Raw genomic sequence first — 13669 nt, forward strand, 5'->3', positions numbered from 1 at the left:
CACACACACACACACACACACACACACACACACACACACACACACACACACACACACACACAAACAACTCTCTCTCGCTCTCTCTCTCTCTCTCTCTCTCTCTCTCTCTCTCTCTCTCTCTCTCTCTCTCTCTCTTTCTCCCTCTCTCTCTCTCTCTCTCTCTCTCTCTCTTTCTCTTTCTCTCTTGCTAAGTAATGTTATTTGTAGCAGAGCTGAATGAGAGCGGAACAGAGCATTTAATGTCTGTCTAACTTTCTAATTGACGTTACTATCACTCTGTATGTCACTCTCCTTCCCCCTCTCTCTGTATGTCTGTCTCTATCTATCTATCACTCTGTCTGTATGTCACTCTCTTTCCTTCCCTCTCTCTCTGTATGTCTGTCTCTATCTATCTATCACTCTGTCTATCTGTCACTCTCCTTCACTCTCTCTGTATGTCTGTCTTTCTATCTATCACTCCTTCTCTATATATCTATCTTTCTATCTCTTTCTCTCTCCCCCTCTAAGCTAAATGAGAATGGAACATTGCATTTTACATGGAGATGGACATTTTTCTAACCAATGTTTCTGAACCATATAATGACATATTAGTACTCTGTCTGTCTGTCTTGTCTGTCTGTCTGTCTATCTACCCCTCTCTCCCTCCATTTCTATTTATCTCTCTCTATGTGTCGCTGTCTGTGTCTCTCTCTCACTTTCTATCTCTCTATCTCTATCTCTATCTTATGGACACATATAAGAGAGAGGAGCTTGAGCAGTAATGTGACCCTATTATTTTTTCTCATTTGAATATTTGGATATATAAAAAACTGTACTTTTATTTTATTTTTTATTATTTGTTATATTATTTTTATTTTTATTAAATTATAATGTCAAATATTGTAAGGAAGGGGCAGGGCTTGATAAGTTGTTTTACTTCCCCCTGTTCCTTCTCGAACACTTATTGTATCGAAATAGTCTTTGACTATTTACCTTTTTGTTTTTTAAACTTGTTTTATGTTTCTATGTTCGAGACAAATAAAAATCAAATCAAATCAAATCTCACCGTGTCATCTCTCTTTCTATCTCTCAATGTATCTCTCTCTATCTCTCTCACTCTCTCTCTCCCTCTCTCTCGTTGTATTGTGCAGGTCGTACGTCCATCTCTGTGCCTCCGTCAGACCAGCGTGTCATCAAAGGGACCACGGCTACTTTGGAGTGTAATGCTACTCACGACCCCAGAATCATCATCAGGTGTGTGTGTGTGTGTGTGTGTGTGTATGTGTGTGTGTGTGTGTGTGCGTGTGTGTGCGTGTGTGTGTGTGTGTGTGTGTGTGTGTGTGTGTGTGTGTGTGCGCGAGGGAGTAGTGTGTGTGTGTGTTTGTATCTGTTTTTGTCGATCTATGCCTGTGTACGTGTACTAACTGCATATCTGTGTGTGTGTGTGTGTGTGTGTGTGTGTGTGTGTGTGTGTGTGTGTGTGTGTGTGTGTGTGTGTGTGTGTGTAGTTTCCGGTGGGATCGCGGTGGCATAGCAGTCCTGCCCTCCAGCAGTGGGCGTGTCTCTGTGCACCAGGGCTCCCTCACCATTGGCCAGACCTGGTCAGGTGACATCGGGGATTACACCTGCACAGTGACGTCCCAGGCCGGCAACGACTCGCGGCCCGCACGCCTGGAGGTCATGTGAGTTCAAACGAGACCTATACTCTGGCTGAGGATGTAACAGTGGAGTTTATGTTTATGAAACACATGAAAGAGCCTCTAGTCTTAGTGGGGTCCTAGACAAAAAAAAAATACAATACAAATGTACAACAAAAAATACGAATAAAGAATTTAACAAAACGCATCAATAAAAAATTTATACAAATAATACAAATTCACATTATAAAATCTAACATTCCAGTCAAACAAAAAAAATAAAGATAAAATACACAGATAACAGTTACATACTTGACAAGTTTGCAAGATATCTCTTAATATCTTTTTAGTAATTGTATTATGTATTGTGGATGAGATGTTTTTCGGCAGAGCATTCGACCTATATATGCCAGTGAGTTTGAGGAAATTAGATTTTGGTGCTGTTTTTGTTCTGATGTTACCTTTAGTGTTGTAAGTCATGAGTCATGTTCAGAAGTAATTTTTAACTGCTGAGCCAAGCTAGGAAGGGAACATTGAAGGGAACATTGAAGGGAGCATAGAAGGGAACATTGAAGGGAACATTGAAGGGAGCATAGAAGGGAACATTGAAGGGAACATTGAAGGGAGCATAGAAGGGAACATTGAAGGGAACATTGAAGGGAGCATAGAAGGGAACATTGAAGGGAACATTGAAGGGAGCATAGAAGGGAACATAGATGGGGACACAGAAGGGAGTATGGAAGGGAGCATGGAAAGGAACATGGAAGGGAGCATGGAAGGGAGCATGGAAGGGAGCATGGAAGGGGACTGATGAAGACCACTGTTACTGACTACAGACTGAACTGATGAAGATCACTGTTACTGACCACAGTCTGAACTGATGAAGACCACTGTTACTGACCACAGACTGCACTGATGAAGACCACTGTTACTGACCACAGTCTGAACTGATGAAGACCACTGTTACTGACCACAGTCTGAACTGATGAAGACCACTGTTACTGACCACAGTCTGAACTGATGAAGACCACTGTTACTGACCACAGTCTGAACTGATGAAGACCACTGTTACTGACCACAGACTGAACTGATGAAGACCACTGTTACTGACCACAGACTGCACTGATGAAGACCACTGTTACTGACCACAGTCTGAACTGATGAAGACCACTGTTACTGACCACAGACTGCACTGATGAAGACCACTGTTACTGACCGCAGACTGCACTGATGAAGACCACTGTTACTGACCACAGACTGCACTGATGAAGACCACTGTTACTGACCACAGACTGAACTGATGAAGACCACTGTTACTGACCACAGACTGAACTGATGAAGACCACTGTTACTGACCACAGACTGCACTGATGAAGACCACTGTTACTGACCACAGACTGAACTGATGAAGACCACTGTTACTGACCACAGTCTGAACTGATGAAGACCACTGTTACTGACCACAGACTGAACTGATGAAGACCACTGTTACTGACCACAGACTGAACTGATGAAGACCACTGTTACTGACCACAGACTGAACTGATGAAGACCACTGTTACTGACCACAGACTGCACTGATGAAGACCACTGTTACTGACCACAGTCTGAACTGATGAAGACCACTGTTACTGACCACAGTCTGAACTGATGAAGACCACTGTTACTGACCACAGACTGAACTGATGAAGACCACTGTTACTGACCACAGTCTGAACTGATGAAGACCACTGTTACTGACCACAGTCTGAACTGATGAAGACCACTGTTACTGACCACAGACTGAACTGATGAAGACCACTGTTACTGACCACAGTCTGAACTGATGAAGACCACTGTTACTGACCACAGACTGAACTGATGAAGACCACTGTTACTGACCACAGACTGAACTGATGAAGACCACTGTTACTGACCACAGTCTGAACTGATGAAGACCACTGTTACTGACCACAGTCTGAACTGATGAAGACCACTGTTACTGACCACAGACTGAACTGATGAAGACCACTGTTACTGACCACAGACTGAACTGATGAAGACCACTGTTACTGACCACAGACTGAACTGATGAAGACCACTGTTACTGACCACAGTCTGAACTGATGAAGACCACTGTTACTGACCACAGACTGAACTGATGAAGACCACTGTTACTGACCACAGACTGAACTGATGAAGACCACTGTTACTGACCACAGTCTGAACTGATGAAGACCACTGTGTACCATTTGCTGAAGATTACTTTCTTTTCTTAATCAAAACATGGTTATTTTATTTCCCAAACACTACTTTTTGTACTGTATGCTGAAATATACCCAAAAATATGGAATAGGATGTTATGGTTGAACGGAGACACAGGAACGAAAGTGCATCGAATTGCATTTCCCATCATCACCCTCCCTGCCCCCGTGGCAGATTATAATATAAAAGGAGATGAAAATGAGCCCTTATGCCGCTTTGCTGCACGGTGTCTAAATCAGTTCCAGAATGAGTCGGAGAAACGACACAGCAACAGAGCAGAAGGCATCAATAGCCGTTAAGTCTAATCAAGTAGAACTACAGACAATGGGATATCAGTCTGGGATAATAGCTCATCTAAAAGCAACACCAGGGAATGGATTGTTCAAGTGTCCAATTAGCAAACGGTCATAGATAGAATCAAGAATCAAGAGGTTTATTTGTCACATACATACCAGGGCATACAGTGAAATGCGGGTGGTCATGCAAAATACAATAATAAAATAGGCATTTTATTTTTTATTTTTTTTTAAATATAGGTAAGACACAAGATGTGCATGATAAAAAAAAAGACACGCTAAGTTCCTGAGAAACTGGTTCCTATGTGCACTACTATACAACATACAATTTACAATTCTACCTCTGCCATTTGTATACTTCGTGTATCTAAACTATACAATACCTCCTTCCTTTAAAGTGACTTTTCCATTATTTAAAGTGACATTTTGTTTAGTTAGATAGTTTATATGCCGATGTGATTGTGCACCTTACCAACAAAGATCATATAAACAACCTATCCATACACTGTAAGAAAAAAAGCTGCAAGAAAACGGTAAATGTCTGGCATCAATGGTTGCCAAATACTTACTGTCAAATTACAGTCAAATCAAATAAATTTACAGATTACCACCTTTATTTAATGGTTAATATTTTGATAAAAGGCTATTTACAAAATGTCTATGGCATTTACACTTAAAGTAGAAAAACAAAAGTAATCTGTAAATAATACAGTGAATTTCCCGTGAAAAAAACATAATTTTTTTACAGTGTAGCCACAGTGATTAAAGCAGCTACATGACTGACAGGAGGGAGGGAGGGGGGCCTCATGGTGTCAGGCTGGGTGATTAAAGCAGCTACATGACTGACAGGAGGGAGGGAGGGAGGCGTCATGCTTCAGGCTGGGTGATTAAAGCAGCTACATGACTGACAGGAGGGAGGGAGGCGTCATGGTGTCAGGCTGGGTGATTAAAGCAGCTACATGACTGACAGGAGGGAGGGAGGGAGGGAGGCCTCATGGTGTCAGGCTGGGTGATTAAAGCAGCTACATGACTGACAGGAGGGAGGGAGGCGTCATGCTTCAGGCTGGGTGATTAAAGCAGCTACATGACTGACAGGAGGGAGGGAGGGAGGCGTCATGGTGTCAGGCTGGGTGATTAAAGCAGCTACATGACTGACAGGAGGGAGGGAGGCGTCATGGCTTCAGGCTGGGTGATTAAAGCAGCTACATGACTGACAGGAGGGAGGGAGGGGCCTCATGGTGTCAGGCTGGGTGATTAAAGCAGCTACATGACTGACAGGAGGGAGGGAGGCGTCATGGCTTCAGGCTGGGTGATTAAAGCAGCTACATGACTGACAAGAGGGAGGGAGGGAGGCGTCATGGCTTCAGGCTGGGTGATTAAAGCAGCTACATGACTGACAGGAGGGAGGGAGGCGTCATGGTGTCAGGCTGGGTGATTAAAGCAGCTACATGACTGACAGGAGGGAGGGGCATCATGGCTTCAGGCTGGGTGATTAAAGCAGCTACATGACTGACAGGAGGGAGGGAGGCGTCATGGCTTCAGGCTGGGTGATTAAAGCAGCTACATGACTGACAGGAGGGAGGGAGGCGTCATGGTGCTTCAGGCTGGGTGATTAAAGCAGCTACATGACTGACAGGAGGGAGGGAGGCGTCATGGTGCTTCAGGCTGGGTGATTAAAGCAGCTACATGACTGACAGGAGGGAGGGAGGGAGGGACCTCATGGTGTCAGGCTGGGTGATTAAAGCAGCTACATGACTGACAGGAGGGAGGGGCCTCATGGTGTCAGGCTGGGTGATTAAAGCAGCTACATGACTGACAGGAGGGAGGGAGGCGTCATGCTTCAGGCTGGGTGATTAAAGCAGCTACATGACTGACAGGAGGGAGGGAGGGAGGCGTCATGGCTTCAGGCTGGGTGATTAAAGCAGCGACATGACTGACAGGAGGGAGGGAGGCCTCATCAATCAATCAATCAGATTTATTTATATAGCACATTTCACATGACGCGTGTCAACCAAAGTGCTGTACAGAGGGTAGATACACATAGATACATAATGACAACAATCACACTCCGTTTTATGGGAGGGCACACAGGCAAACACACAGGAAAACAGGGCATTAGTCAGTGAACGGGAAAGGCTAGTAGGTAGAGGTGGGTTTTGAGCCTCGATTTGAAGGCATCTATCGAGGGGGCGAGCCTAATGGAGGTGGGGATGCTGTTCCACAGTTCAAGGGCTGCGATAGCAAAGGCACGGCCCCCCCTGAGCTTGAGGTTAGACCTCCGGACTGTCAGGAGCCTCTGATCGGCTGACCTGAGGGACCTGGTGTTGGAATAGGGGGATAGGAGGTCTGAGATGTAGGAGGGGGGGTGACCATTAAGGGCTTTAAAAACAAATTGGAGAACCTTAAAATCTATCCTGTAGCGTACTGGGAGCCAATGAAGGGAGGCAAGGACAGGGGTGATGTGGTCTCTCTTGCGGGTTCCGGTCAACAGTCTGGCAGCAGTGTTTTGTACCAGTTGTAAGCGGGACAGGGAAGACTGGTTAATGCCTATATAGAGGGAGTGTCAGGCTGGGTGATTAAAGCAGCTACATGACTGACAGGAAGGAGGCCTTATAACAGTAGTTATTTGTTTTTTTTGTGGTTGATGGACTGAACTGCCTTCCCTTTAGCTGGTTGTAGGGCTGTCACTTTTTTTAACAAACAAGTTATAATGAGTCCAGAGTGTGAGAATATGTTTGCAGTAATTCAATTTTTTTTATTTAATCGCAATCATCCTCCTTATTATATCCCTTCCCCCCCATAGCCTCGTAATACTGCCATCGGACGCCCCGGAGAGAGAAAGATAGAGAGAGGTAGAGAACGAATGTGTATGAGAGGGAGATCAGGGGGGGGCTTCAGGTAGCCGTTTAGACTCCAGTTGACATAATGCTAACTGGTGCATTCACTGGCTATATTAAGACAGAATTAGTGGGGGAACTGAATAAATAAGATGTGTATTATTATGGCACGCTGCACTCTACTGAGTGCTCTATTGTGGTTGTGTTTAGTTTGTAACATACAGTGTAGTACTGTGTAGCATCATGTAGACTCAACATATAATCCATCCGCTCCCCAGCTGGTGTGAAGCTCACTCATCTCTGCTCTGCTCTGTTGTACAGCCCTCTCTGCTGTCAGTAATCTAATCACTTCAGCCTAATTAGCCTGTGCAGTGTGTCCATGTGTGTGCGGGACATTAATTTGTGTGTGTGTGTGTGTGTGTGTGTGTGTGTGTGTGTGTGTGTGTGTGTGTGTGTGTGTGTGTGTGTGTGTGTGTGTGTGTGTGCACAAGTGCTGGTTTCCATCCCAGACATATGAGCAAGCATACAAGCGCATGCACACACACGCACTCAAGCACGCACATACACACACGCACTCAAGCACGCGCATACACACACACGCACATCAAGCATGATCTGAACACGCCCCCACAGTCCTGAGAAATGGTCTGGGCGGCCAGATGAGCTGGGTTTTACAGTAGTTCATTCAGATGTGTCCGGGGCGGCTCTGTGGTCATGTGACAAACACATTTATTTCCACTTGACCTCGACTTTAACTCAATAACTCTCCAACCGAATACATTTCATAGTTTTAGACTTTAGACAGTTATAGACCGTTTATAGTGTGGTTATATAATGAGCACAATAAATCAGCTTTATTTGTTTGGTGGTGGAGTCTTCCTCTAGGCATATCCCACACACACACACACACACACACACACACACACACACACACACGCACACATACACACGCAGTCCTGTCTCAGCACAAGAGCATTCTACCTGGTGGTCACTGTGTATTATATATTAATAGGCTCCTCTGGGTATGATATATTTATAAACGGCACTAATGAGATATTAATATAATCAATAGGCAGGAGAGAGAGAGGCAGATAGAACATGGTGTTTCCTGCAGTACAGACTGGTAAGAGTTCACACATGTCAGGTTTTCACTGGGGGCGGGGGGGGGGGGGGGGGTGTACGTGCGGGGACAAAAGGTGGATGTGTGTGTGTGTGTGTGGGCGGGTGGATGGATGGATGTGTGAATCTGTGTGTAGTGTATGGCATAAACAAATATAGACACAATTCTGTGTGTGTGTGTATGTTGTTTCTGTCTATGTGCGTGTGTGTGTGTGTCTGTGTGTATGTTGTTTCTGTCTATGTGTGTGTGTGTGTGTGTGTGTGTGTGTGTGTGTGTGTGTGTGTGTGTGTGTGTGTGTGTGTGTGTGTGAGTGACACTCTCGTTAGCTCTGTATCACAGGGTCATAAAGGCTAACAGACGCTGGCGGCTAAGGAGACAGACTAATTACCAACAGGTTATTGGTTCAAATCCCGCTAGACCCATCTGTGTGCATCCGATCGTGTGTGTGTGTGTGTGTGTGTGTGTATGTACATGTGTGTGCACGCGCGTTTGTGTGTGTGCGTGTGTGCATGTATGTGTGTGTGTGTGCATGCGTGTGTGTGTGTGCATGTGTGTGTCTGTGTATGTGTGTGCGTGCATGCGTGTGTGTGTGTGCGTGTGTGCGTGTGTGTTTGTGTGGTAGCCTGTGGTAAGATACTCTACATTAACCTCTTTCCATTAATTAATGTGATCATGCCAACAGAGGAAAGAACTGCTGAAAGAATCATGCTCTCTCTCTCTCTCTCTCTCTCTCTCTCTCTCTCTCTCTCCCTCTCTCTCTCTCTCTCTCTCTCTCTCTCTCTCTCTCTCTCTCTCTCTCTCTCTTTCTCTTTCTCTATCTCTATCTCTCTCTATCTATCTCTCTATCTCTATCTCTCTCTATCTCTCTTTTATTCTACTATGTCTGTGCCTTACCTTTCTACTCTTCATTCCTCTCTCTCTATCTGACTGTGTGTCTATATCTGTCTAACTCTGTCTATCACTATCTCTGTCTCTCTGATTGTGTCTCTATCTATCTGTCTATCTCTCTGTCTAACTCTCTGTCTATCACTCTATCTCTGTGATTGTGTGTCTATTTCTCTGTCTAACTCTGTCTATATCGCTGTCTAACTGTATATCACTCTCTCTGATTGTGTCTATCGCTCTCTCTATCTGATTGTGTGTGTCTCTCTCTCTCTCTCTCTCTCTCTCTGATTGTATCTATCTCTCCCTCTCTCTTTCCCTCTCTCTCTCTCTGTGTAGATCCGTGGTTCAGGTCACACATATCAAATTAATAAAACTTGAGAGCTCAGTTTTCACACACGGGCACACATAGACAGGCACTCGCACACACATACGTTTACATTTACATTACATTTACATTTAGTCATTTAGCTGACGCTTTTATCCAAAGCGACTTACAAGTTCTGTACGACAAGACAGCAAGAAGGGTACAACTCTATCAGCTGAGTAACAATGTTCATCAAGTGTTGCGTGTTACAGTGTAGGTTAGTTTATTAGGACAAGTGCATGACAGTAAGGTTAGTCAGGGTTAGATTTTTTTTTTTTTTTTTTTTTTTTTTTTTAATCATTTCAGATAATGGTTGAAGAAGTGAGTCTTTAGTCGACGGCGAAAGATTGGACGGGATTCGGCTGCGTTTACACACACACACACACACAGACACACACACACACACACACGTACACACATACTCAAACACCAACACATACTCAAACAGGACAGCACAATCAAACAGAAACATGCCACAGTCCTCAGATCCTGCCCTCGTCTGATGAAATTAATAAGAGTCTGAAGCCAATCGGAGGAGACCACTGGGGCTGGACACACACACACACACACACACACACACACACACACACACACACACACACACACACACACACACACACACACACACACACACACACACACACACACACACACACACACACACACACACACACACACACACACACACACAGATCCATGCTCATGTTAGAAATAATGGATAAGGTAAATGAATAAGGGATGCCGTTTGGGTGAGAGATGAGATGATATCTTACATCATGTGTTCGCTACGGTCCATTTCACCATCTGTTTTTATTATAGAGTCTGTCTCTACCATCCCTTCTTCTACTGTGTTCTATTCTACTTCTACTATAGGACCTCTGTCTCTACTGTTGTCCAGTGAGCTAGAAGATGTAACTAAAGGACCTGTGTCTCTGCTGTCTCCCCTCTGTCCCCTCTCCTCCAGTGAGCTGCCTCACTCTCCTCGCTCCCTGACGGCCCGTCTCAACCACTCAGACTCCCGCTCCGTCCTGCTGTCGTGGCTCCGCCCCTTCGACGGGAACTCCCCCCTCCTGCACTACCTGCTGGAGCTCTCTGAGAACAGTACGTGTCTCTGTGTGTGTGTGTGTCTGTGTCTCTGTGTGTGTGTGTGTGTGTGTGTGTGTGTGTGTGTGTGTGTGTGTCTCTGTGTATGTGTGTGTGTCTCTGTGTGTGTGTGTGTGTCTCTGTGTGTGTGTCTCTCTCTGTGTGTGTGTGTGTGTGTGTGTGTGTGTGTGTGTGTGTGTCTCTGTGTCTCTGTGTGTGTGTCTCTCTGTGTGTGTCTCTGTGTGTGTGTGTGTGTGTGTCTCTGTGTGTGTGTCTCTGTGTGTGTGTGTGTGTGTGTGTGTGTGTCTCTGTGTGTGTGTCTCTCTGTGTGTGTCTCTGTGTGTGTGTGTGTGTGTCTCTGTGTGTGTGTCTCTGTGTGTGTGTCTCTGTGTGTGTGTCTCTCTGTGTGTGTGTGTGTGTGTGTGTGTGTGTGTGTGTGTGTGTGTGTGTGTGTGTGTGTGTGTCTCTGTGTGTGTGTCTCTCTGTGTGTGTGTCTCTGTGTGTGTGTCTCTCTGTGTGTGTGTGTGTGTGTGTGTGTGTGTCTCTGTGTGTGTGTGTGTGTCTCTGTGTGTGTGTGTGTGTGTGTGTGTGTCTCTGTGTGTGTGTGTGTGTGTGTGTGTGTGTGTCTCTGTGTGTGTCTCTGTGTGTGTGTCTCTCTGTGTGTGTCTCTGTGTGTGTCTCTGTGTGTGTGTGTGTGTGTGTGTGTGTGTGTGTGTGTGTGTGTGTGTCTCTGTGTGTGTGTCTCTCTGTGTGTGTGTGTGTGTGTCTCTGTGTGTGTCTCTCTCTGTGTGTGTCTCTGTGTGTGTGTGTGTGTGTGTGTGTGTGTGTGTGTGTGTGTCTCTGTGTGTGTGTCTCTCTGTGTGTGTGTGTGTGTGTGTGTGTGTGTGTGTGTGTGTGTGTGTGTGTCTCTGTGTGTGTGTGTGTGTGTGTGTCTCTGTGTGTGTGTCTCTGTGTGTGTCTCTGTGTGTGTGTGTGTGTGTGTGTGTGTGTGTGTGTGTGTCTCTGTGTGTGTGTCTCTCTGTGTGTGTCTCTGTGTGTGTGTGTGTGTGTGTGTGTGTGTGTGTGTGTGTGTGTGTGTGTGTGTGTGTGTGTCTCTGTGTGTGTGTCTCTCTGTGTGTGTCTCTGTGTGTGTGTGTGTGTGTGTGTGTGTGTGTGTGTGTGTCTCTGTGTGTGTGTCTCTCTGTGTGTGTCTCTGTGTGTGTCTCTGTGTGTGTGTGTGTCTCTGTGTGTGTGTCTCTGTGTGTGTGTCTCTCTGTGTGTGTATCTGTGTGTGTGTGTGTGTGTGTCTCTGTGTGTGTGTCTCTCTGTGTGTGTCTCTGTGTGTGTCTCTGTGTGTGTGTGTGTGTGTGTGAGTGTGTGTGTGTGTGTGTGTGTGTGTGTCTCTGTGTGTGTGTGTGTGTGTGTGTGTGTGTCTCTGTGTGTGTGTCTCTCTGTGTGTGTCTCTGTGTGTGTCTCTGTGTGTGTGTGTGAGTGTGTGTGTGTGTGTGTGTGTGTGTGTGTGTGTGTGTGTGTGTGTGTGTGTGTGTGTGTGTGTGTGTCTCTGTGTGAGTGTGTGTGTGTGTGTGTGTGTGTGTGTGTGTGTGTGTGTGTGTGTTTGCAGTTGACAGATGAAAAGACTCTCTTTCCATCGGCATGCTTTATAATCCCTGAGTAGCAAACAGCTGCTCACATGCTGTCTACTAGACACACACACACACACACACACACACACACACACACACACACACACACACACACACACACACACACACACACACACACACACACACACACACACACACACACACACACACACACTCATTTACAACATGCAGACATAAGGAAAATGGTGTTCACTGAGTGAATGTACATGTCCATGTACCACACCGCTATGCATCTTTCTCTCTCTCTCTCTCCCTCTCTCTCTCTCTATATATATCTCTATCTCTCTCTCTCTCCCTTCCCTCTCTATACCATCACATCCCTATATTTGTCCGCCCTTCTCTATTTCCCGCCATATCTCTATGTCTCTATTTGCCTCTCTATCTCTCTCTCTCTATCTATCTATCTATCTCTCTCTATATATCTCTTTCTCTCAGAGCCACAGATGTTGTAACAGCAGGCTGGCTCTCAGACAAATGAGAAGTGGAGGGAGAGAGAAGGAGAAGGAGAGAGAGAGAAAACGAGAGAGAGAGAGAAGAGAGAGAGAATCAGAGAGAGAGAAGGAAAAAGACAGAGGACAGAGAGAGGAGAGAGATAAGGAGATAGATAGAGAGGAGAGAGAGAGAAAACAAGAGAGAGAAGGAGAGAGAGAGAACAAGAGAGAGAAGGAGAGAGAGATAGAGAGAGAGAGAGAGAGAGAGAGAGAGAGAGAGAGAGAGAGAGAGGGGGGGGGGAAATAGGACTGAGAGAGAAGGAGAGAGAAAGAGAGCGAGAGATAGATAGAGAGAGAGAGAGAGAGAGAGAGAGAGAGAGAGAGAGAGAGAGAGAGAGAGAGAGAGAGAGAGAGAGAGAGAGAGAGAGAGAGAGGGAGACGAGCAGTGAGGTGACAGATGAAACAGATTGGTGGAGGATGGCTATAGTTTCTCTGGGACCGTGGTGTCAGGAGGAGGGTGTTGGGGGACAGTTCTGGTGGTGAACGGAGGGAGGATCCATCACGCTCTACTGACACTCTGCTGCTGCTGTTTCATCCAGCACTGCACTTCATCTAATCCCTCACTTTTATTGAACTATATAGATATACTAGGGTTCTTTTATTGAACAGTATACATACTGGGATTCACAAAGTGGGGTCCTTTAGACCAGTGTTTTTTCAACTGGTGGGTCGCGACCCAAAAGTGGGTCGCGGGGCCATTTTGAGTGGGTCGCGGATGTGTGTGTAAAAAAGAAAGTTACAAAAAAAGTTTAAAAATAAAATGTATTTTTATTTTTTTATAATATTTTTTTTTGCACTACCTATCTTTGTGAAAGTGGCTTCTCAGCTCTGGTCCAGCTGAAGACAAAGCAGAGGAACAGGTTGGACATTGAGCATGACCTCAGAGTTGCTTTGTCTACCATCACCCCAGACTTTGAGACTCTTGTCAGGAGCAAACAACATCCCCAGTTATCCCATTAGTTCCCTGGAATGTTAAGCTAAGAAGTCTGCTAAGAAGCATAATTATTTATTATTATTATTATTATTTTATTTCGTTGGGTTTTTAGCCCTAGTTGCACTTTTGTTGCAACCCCAGTTATCCAATTAGTTC

At 45.3% G+C, this 13669-nt stretch overlaps 1 long non-coding RNA gene across 1 annotated transcript; it reads left to right on the forward strand.

The window, feature by feature from the left end:
* The first annotated feature begins 1130 nt into the window (after window positions 1-1130).
* Window positions 1131-10462, forward strand: LOC311248026. The gene is made up of 3 exons (XR_014620905.1): window positions 1131-1233; window positions 1488-1661; window positions 10327-10462. It is a non-coding gene; the product is annotated as an uncharacterized lncRNA (long non-coding RNA).
* Window positions 10463-13669: the final 3207 nt, after the last annotated feature.

This window comes from Notolepis coatsorum (assembly GCF_963971535.1).
Source record: "Notolepis coatsorum genome assembly, contig: SCAFFOLD_4371, whole genome shotgun sequence".
Taxonomy (NCBI): Eukaryota; Metazoa; Chordata; class Actinopteri; order Aulopiformes; family Paralepididae; genus Notolepis; species Notolepis coatsorum.